The following is a 7,236-nucleotide window of genomic DNA, read 5'->3' as shown; positions in this document are numbered from 1 at the left end:
TCTGGCACCCGACCCCGTGTGGAGTCTCCAAACCCAGCAGATCCCTGCGGTGCGCTCCCGCGCCGCTCCTCCCGGGGGAGGAAGGGGAGTCTCCCCGGATCTGCCGCTTGTTGGGTCCCTGCTGGAGGAGCAGTGGCCCGACTGGGCCGCGGATCACAGTTTATGGCAACCCCGAGGTGAGAGCCCGCGCCTCGGCTCCGTCTCTGCAGCCGGCTTCCCTGCTCCGATACCTGGGAGCTCTGCCGCACTCAGGCACCCCCGGTCTCTCCGTGACCCCAAGGGTCCTGAGACCACACTGTCCCGGGAGGATTCCACCCCCCGCTTAGCCACTGGAGCGACATCCCTCAGCGGAGCCGACTTCTAAAAGTTCCGATTTTGTGCTCCGCGGCTCTAGCACTTGCCAGAAGCGGCCGACGGAGGCCCCTCCCCCGCCGTCTATCCTCCCGAATATCGCCTCGGATTCACTTCTCCGCACGTCCTACCTTCTAGTAAGTGGTCGCTTCTCTGTTCAGAGAGTTGTTGCTACTCTCCTCTTCGATCTCCTGTTGAGTTCGTAGGTGTTCAGAATGGTTTGATCCCCATTCAGCTGAATTCCTGAGACCAGACGAAATCCAGGGCTCCTGCTCCTCCGCCATCTTGCTCCGCCCCCTCTCTCCCTCCTTTTCTACTTTATTTCTGTAACTGAGAGCCTTTATAACTCTAGTCTCTCTCCATTATTATTAGCCAATTAGATATTTGTTTTATTCTTTAAAAATGCTTCAGCTCTGACTTTGCAATATATATCTTTTACCTGTCATGATCCATTTTCACATAAGTTGATACTATGGTGCATATGGTTTAAGAAACAATTCCCTTTAATTTGTTTCCTCCTGACTTTTGTCATACATTTTAGAAATAATAAATTATCTTTTAAAGAACTTCTTATGTTAAGTACTGTCTCTCTTTTTTTAAGATTTTATTTATTTTTTGCGGGGGAGAGAGAGCAATGGGGGGGCAGAGGGAGAGGAAAAGCAGACTCTCCACTGAGCAGGGACCCCAATGTGGGGCTCGATCCCAGCACCCTGGGATCATGACCTAAGCCGAAGGCAGATGCTTAACTGACTAAGCCACACAGGTGTCCCTAGAAACTGTATATTCACCTACATAATTACTATTTCTTGTGTTCCACCTTTCAGTAGATCCAAATTCTTATGTTTTTTCTTTCCTTCTGCCTGGAGAACTTTCTCTTCTTTTTTGCTGGGCAAATATGTTGGTGATGCATTCTCTCAGGTTTTATTTTTTTCTGCACGTCTCTTCATTTCACCTTTATTTTTTAAAGAGTTTGTTCAGATATCCCATAAGAATTTATTGTATATTACACTCAAAATACATCCATTTTACTTAACCATAATGTATATTTTCCCGTCTCCCTTTTTAAATTTACTTTTTGAAACAATTAGATTCATGGAAAGTTGCAAGGAAGTAACAGAGAGGTCTACGGGGGCCCTTGGTACAGACTCTCCTGGGTCCCTCCTTCATGGCTATGGTACAACATCAACACCACTCATTTGACATTGATGCAGCCCACGGACATGCACTCAGATTTATCAGTAATAATACACCAGCTAGTGTGTGACTGGGAGTATGTAGTTCTGTGCAGTCTTATGACACAAATACCCATGGAACTTCAAAATGGACCAAAGCAACTATAAACACAGTTTAAATGCTGCCTTGTCCACTTTGTTAGCCTGCAGTGTTTATGAGTGCTTGCCCACAGTTTCACCAGCAGATTGTGTTCTCAGGTACATTTGTATTTTTCCAGAGAAATGGTATCTCTTCGGAGTTGACATCAGATCAAATGATCTCGGTGTAATACCTCGGCAGAATACCTCTGTGTAAATCCCTGGCCCCCATGGTCATTGTGCTGAGGAGCACGTTTTATTTCCTTATGGACACTGAGACCTCCAGATACTTCACCCCTATTGTGATCAGTGTGGGGAAATCATGCTCCCCATTAATTATCAATCTTGCCTGGCTTTACAAATTGTACAAACTCAAGATAATCTGTGTTTCTTTCTTTCTTTTTTTTAAATCTGTTTGGATAATTGTTTCATAATCATATTTTTATTTTGTAATTTTATAATTTCTATCTTTTCTGAATTAGTTTTCATAGTGTTTTTTCTGTGATACTGATTTTCCAGAGGGAGCTTTTTATCAGATTTAAAGCTGTCCTCGCAAATTTTCTCTCCACTTTTATTTTAATTAATTCATTCCTTCTGCTTTCTCTTCATTCACTTCATTGGCTTTTTTTTTAATGTTTTCAAGATTTTTACATTTTTTGGTTATCTTTTTATTTTTAAAAATCTATTGATATAAATTGATATAATTATTGTTTAATTATTAATTGTAAGGGTTTAACTGTTGTCTGAGCACTGCTTTAGCAGTGTACCAAAAATTCTTGTGTATCTAGTTGTTAATCACTTTCTAGAAATTCTCCAATTGCATTTTATATTTTTTTAATATTTCTTTTATCCCTGATATCCAAGATGTGTTTAATGCCATCATTTCCAAGTGGAATAATTTTTCTCTAAATGATTTTTTTTCTTAGAATTTGAGTTGTTGACTTTCCTAGTTGCTACCAACTTGGACTGAAGGAGGTCCTTTTTACACGGGTGTTCTATAAAATACCTATACTGACATGGCCCATGCCATATGCCCACCACCTGAAGAAATGGCACATTCTCTCTCTCTCTTCAATGTGGTTTGACTGCGTTCCATTAATGTGCTTGACAGAGGGATTTCCCAAAGTTCTTTGAAGGATACAGAGTTCTCCAGGATGCCAATCCAGGCTCCTTCCCTAGAATACAGAGTGTCTTTGCGAGTATAGGTACTTCCTATATCTTACTATCAGAAGGTCCTCTAGTTTTGCTGTCAAATACCAGGGACGGACATTGGTGAGAGTTTTGAAGCAGATCAGTGCAGATTCTCTAAGTGAGGAACAGGATTCTGCATTGCAGAATTGTAGCATTTTGCAATTGCAGCCTTGGCAGAATCCGACTCTCTGCAATCAAGATTAAATAGTCGAACTACTGCGCTATTGTCAGATTACAAAAATAAAAAAGGGTACCCCGGTGTTATGCTGAAGAATCAAGCTCCAAACATTCTAGATCCCTAAGAGCTATTTGTTAAATCCACTTCACTGAAACAGGTTATTTGCTGGAGGCTGGAGAGATAAGTATATATCAGAGATATTTCAACGTGCAGGAAATGGTTGCTCAATTATGATGATCACAATTTCAGAATCGCAAGAGAAGACCAAAACAAATTGGTATCACCGTAAATTTTAACCAGTTTAGATTGTTGTTCTTCCGTGTTGTGTACCTACCTCACCATCAGCTGGGAACTTCATGCAGGAACTTGTGTCGAGCCTTCACATTCGGAGGCAGTAAGCTTGTCTGCATTTTCCCATTAGCCGCAGATGGTTAAGGGCAGGTGGTCCAATGCCTGCACTTGGAGAACACTGTTCACAATACCCACACGACTGTTAACATTCCCAATTTGGGTGTATGACATCTGGTATTCCCAGCTAAGATGGTAAGTTAAGGCTTTGCTCTTTCAATCCTGGAGACTCTTACAACCTATCAAACGTATTGGCCACCGCCAGTCAATCTATTGTAATGGTAGGCTGTGCTTTCTTCAAAGAGGCACCATGGACCACCTAACCCCCACACTATAATGGGCACACCAACCATGGACTCTCAATTTAATTAATTCAGGTCTCGTGACAATGCATGAACTAAGCCTTGGAAAAGTGAAAACAAATAAGAAAAGTTTCTAGGAAATTGGGAAATAGATTTTGAGTCAGGGATCCAGTAATATAGATCTAGGTAGCCAGACATCGAGATGCACACAGACGTGGGCATGGATATAGACGCATGGTCTATTTGTCTGCTGGGGCTACCATAACAGAATGTCACAGACGGACAGGTTTAAGCAAGAGAAATGTGTTTTTCACAGTTCTGGAGGCGACAAGTGCAGGATCGATATGCCTTCAGGATAAGTGTCTGTTGAGATCTCTCTTACTAACTTGTAAGCAGTGCTTTCGTTCTGTGTCCTCACATGGCTTTTCCTCTATGTGTGTGGAGAGAGGAGGAGAATACAATTCAGTCGTAACATAAAGGCACAGATGTAGGTTTGTATGCTGCTTAACAGTTTAGAAAGAATGCTTACCTATTGTAGTTTACTTTAGTGTTACAATCTTTCATTTCTTCTGTAGATACTATTTTATGTTAAATACCCCCATTCCTTAGATCTTTTCCACTAGATGGATGTCTAGGACAGAGATCTTATTTAGATTCAATAGCATCTTTTTTAGTTTTGTATCCATGCCATGGAGTTGGAGAATATTCTCTATTGTTTCTTCCTAAAGAATATGTGAAAAGCAAACTTTGGTGCCTTTTCATATTGGAAAAACATCTTGATCTTGTTCTCACTCAGTTGAGTGATTAGTCCTTGGAAGATGGCAGACATTTGTCCTTGACTGCGGTTTTATACAGAGGGAGGGGAGACTCTGGGAAGACCAGGTAGGTGCCCAACGTCACTCCAGTGGTAGATAGTAGATTCTAGAGACAGAACTCAAACCCTAGTCCTTGAACAAATTTATTCATGAAATATTCATTCTTTTACTCACTTGGGACTTTTGAATAGCATTTACTCTCCAGGTTCTATTGCTACAAAGAAAAGCAAAGACATTTCTCTGCTGCTGAGAATTTCACAGTATAACAATAGAGACAGTAATGTTCTTCTTTATTATTTTTCATTTCTCCTACCCTCCAACCAGCCAGAATTGTTCACCTTCCATGCCTTACGCTTCCCTGGCCTATGCACTAGGCCACACATTCCAACACCTCCCCAAGCCCAGCTACTCTTAAAATCCACACTTGACCTTGGTTCTCCACACCTGCCATTACAGAAAGCTTCCATGTCAACATCTCTAGCCTGGAGCTCTTCTCTTCATCTGCCATTACCCAAAACATTATTTCTACTCATATCACAGGGAACTCGCTATTTCGCATTGCATTTATAATTTGTAATCTCACTATGTTGAGAAAACCCTTAAGGACTCACCCATGTCTGTTCATCATGTCCACAAATGAGCTTAGCAAACCCCTCCCTTATGCATTGGCTGTCCCATGCCTTTAATCCATTACGACTCCTCCTCTGCTAACATGACTATTTCTCAGAAAGACTTTCAACTTTGGGGCATCTGAGTGGCTCTGTTGGTTGAGCCTCTGATTCTTGATTTTGGCTCAGATAATAATCTTAGGGTCATGGGATTGAACCCCACATCAGGCTCTGTGCTTGGTGGGAAGTCTGCTTGAGATTCTCTCCCTCTGCCCTTCCCCATCGCCCATGTGCTCTCTCTCTTTCTCTCTCTCAAATAAATAAATAGATATTAAAAAATAAAGAAAGACCACGCCTAAAATAGCTATTGCCATTATAACTCATTCCCATATACTGCCAGTTCTCTTTAATATGCCTGCTTTTCTGGAGAAAGAACAGCAAATAAAGCCTAAACCCAAAAGGAGAAGAGAAATAATAAAGATCAGAGCAGAAATCAATGAAATAGAAACCAAAAGAGCAGTAGAACAGATCAACGAAACTAGGAGCTGGTTCTTTGAAAGAATTAACAAGATTGATAAACCCCTGGCCAGACTTATCAAAAAGAAAAGAGAAATGACCCAAATCAACAAAAACATGAATGAGAAAGGAGAGATCGCAATCAATACCAAAGAAATACAAACAATTATAAGAACATATTATGAGCAACTCTACGCCAGTAAATTAGATAACCTGGAAAAAATGGATGCATTCCTAGAGATGTATCAACTAACAAAACTGAACCAGGAAGAAATAGAATACCTGAACAGACCTATAACCACTAAGGAAATTGAAGCAGTCATCAAAAATCTCCCAAAAACAAAAGCCCAGGGCCAGATGGCTTCCCAGGGGAATTCTACCAAACATTTAAAGAAGAATTAACACCTATTCTCCTGAAACTCTTCCAAAAAATAGAAATGGAAGGAAAACTTCCAAACTCATTTTATGAGGCCACCATTACCTTGATCCCAAAACCAGACAAAGGCCCCATCAAAAAGGAGAATTACAGACCAATATCCTTGATGAACATGGATGCAAAAATTCTCACCAAAATACTAGCCAATAGGATCCAACAGTACATTAAAAGGATTATGCACCACGACCAAGTGGGATTTATCCCTGGGCTGCAAGATAGGTTCAACATCCGCAAATCAAACATGATACAATACATTAGCAAAAGAAAAAACAAGAATCATATGATCCTCACAATAGATGCAGAAAAAGCATTTGACAAAGTACAGCATCCTTTCTTGATCAAAACTCTTCAGAGTATAGGGATAGAGGGTACCTACCTCAATATCATAAAAGCCATCTATGAAAAACCCACAGCAAATATCATTCTCAATGGGGAAAAACTGAGAGCTTTCCCCCTAAGGTCAGGAACGCGGCAGGGATGTCCACTCTCACCACTGCTATTCAACATAGTATTAGAAGTTCTAGCCACAGCAATCAGAAAACAAAAAGAAATCAAAGGCATCCAAATTGGCAAAGAGGAAATTAAACTCTCACTCTTTGCAGATGATATGATACCGTATGTGGAAAACCCAAAAGACTCCACCCCAAAACTGCTAGAACTCATACAGGAATTCAGTCAAGTAGCAGGCTATAAAATCAATGCACAGAAATCAGTAGCATTCCTATACACCACCAACAAGACAAAAGAAAGAGAAATTAAGGAGTCGATCCCATTTAGAATTGCACCCAAAACCATAAGATCCCTAGGAATAAATTTAACCAAAGAGGCAAAGGATCTGTACTCAGAAAACTATAAAATACTCATGAAAGAAATTGAGGAAGACACAAAGAAATGGAAAAACCTTCCATGCTCATGGATTGGAAGAACAAATATTGTGAAGATGTCAATGCTACCTAGAGCAATCTACACATTCAATGCAATCCCCATCAAAATACCATCCACTTTTTTCAAAGAAATGGAACAAATAATCCTAAAATTTGTATGGAACCAGAAGAGACCCCGAATAGCCAGAGGAATACTGAAAAAGAAAAGCAAAGCTGGCGGCATCACAATTCCGGACTTCCAGCTCTATTACAAAGCTGTCATCATCAAGACAGTTTGGTACTGGCACAAAAACAGAC

The sequence above is a fragment of the Callorhinus ursinus genome, unplaced genomic scaffold (genome assembly GCF_003265705.2).
Source record: "Callorhinus ursinus isolate GAN/ISIS: 27379988/994484 unplaced genomic scaffold, GSC_fseal_2.0 scaffold60, whole genome shotgun sequence".
Taxonomy (NCBI): Eukaryota; Metazoa; Chordata; class Mammalia; order Carnivora; family Otariidae; genus Callorhinus; species Callorhinus ursinus.
Note: the sequence above shows the minus strand (reverse complement) of the source record.